Here is a 1,571-nt window from a genome sequence, read left to right as displayed (position 1 = left end):
AGAAGCTGTTCACAGCCTCCCCTGCCCTAAGAACACACAGTTGGCAACCTGGTCGAAAGACTATGGTATAAGCCTACAGCACTCGGTATTCCCAGGCGGTCTCCCATCCAAGTACTAACCAGGCCTGACCCCGCTTAGCTTCTGAGATCATGGTATAAGCCTACAGCACCCGCTATTCCCAGGCGGTCTCCCATCCAAGTACTAACCAGGCCTGACCCCTCTTAGCTTCCGATATTATGGTATAAGCCTACAGCACCCGGTATTCCCAGGCGGTCTCCCATCCAAGTACTAACCAGGCCTGACCCCGCTTAGCTTTCGAGCTCATGGTATAAGCCTACAGCACCCGGTATTCCCAGGCGGTCTCCCATCCAAGTACTAACCAGGCCTGACCCTGCTTAGCTTCCGAGATCAGACAAGATTGGGCATGTGCAGGGTAACAGTTGCTGCCTATAAGAACGCATAGAAGGGAGGCAGTGAGTAAGGGAGAGGCACCTCCAGGTGGGGGTGGCACCCCTGGGTGGGGCAGTGGCCAGGAATGCCACTGTCTGGTGGTATTAATAGTGCTGAGCTAGTCAAGAGGTCTGACTCAGGAAAAAAAACAAACAGCTCCTGACGTTTGAATGCTGAAAAGCAAGCCGCAGCTGGAGACGAGGGGAATGACGTAGGACGCTGAACCTCTAGAGACTCTCCCTTGTGTTTGTCACATATTTTCTTCCTTGCATCAGATCAATTGATGCCTTAGAAGCAGCTCTTGTTGTATCCGTCTCAGAAGACAGGCTGGAAATGGATTGGCCGGGCTACAGGCCTGTCGTCGGAGAAGATAACAAATGTCTTACTCAACGATACATCAAATATATGGATGTGGAGATCCGGGAACTCCGAAAAAGAAGATAAAGAACTCTGTAAATCAAGGCGCGGGGGGGGGGGGAGGAGAAAAAGCACACACTCAGCGCTGAGGCTGCCAAGCTGGTGTCACGCGAGGATGACGCTAACCATCACAGACGTTGGCACTTTGTCTCCATTTCTTAGCTATGGTCTCGTCAAACGGATTGTGTTGCTTCGTCTTTTGTGTAGATAGCTGTTTGGAAAATGTTATCCTAAAAGCCCTTGCAGCAGTGGTGTGGCTAAGGGGTGCAGGGGGTATATATTGCCCCTGGTACCATGGCTTGAAGGGCTGTCAACCTGCACTCCCTATGGCGGACCTGAGGTGAAAAAAATGGCCTTTGGATGTCCGGGGAGGCCATGTGGGGTCTCTCCTGGCCTCAGAAGGCCCACTGGAGGTCTTCGAAAGGCATTGCCATTTTCTGCAAAAACCCTGTATGTATGTAAGGATTATATGTCCTTACATCAGTGATTTTCAATCTTTTTCATCTTGCAGCAGACTGGCAAGGCACTAAAATGGTCAAGGCTCACCATCAGCTTTTTGATAATTGACAAGGCACACTGTGCTGTCAATGGGGGCTCACATCCCCTAATGGTCCTATTGATAAATGACCCTCTCCCAAATTCCTGCAGCACACCTGGGGACCATTTGCAGTACACTAGCGTGCCATGGCACAATGGTTGAAAAT

At 50.7% G+C, this 1,571-nt stretch overlaps 1 pseudogene; it reads right to left on the bottom strand.

The window, feature by feature from the left end:
• Nucleotides 1-331: 331 nt before the first annotated feature.
• LOC136659779 (5S ribosomal RNA) lies at nt 332-448 on the bottom strand (annotated as a pseudogene).
• Between the last annotated feature and the right edge of the window lie 1,123 nt (nt 449-1,571).

This window comes from Tiliqua scincoides, chromosome 8 (assembly GCF_035046505.1).
Source record: "Tiliqua scincoides isolate rTilSci1 chromosome 8, rTilSci1.hap2, whole genome shotgun sequence".
In the NCBI taxonomy this organism is placed as follows: domain Eukaryota; kingdom Metazoa; phylum Chordata; class Lepidosauria; order Squamata; family Scincidae; genus Tiliqua; species Tiliqua scincoides.
This window is presented reverse-complemented; position numbering and strand designations above follow the sequence as displayed.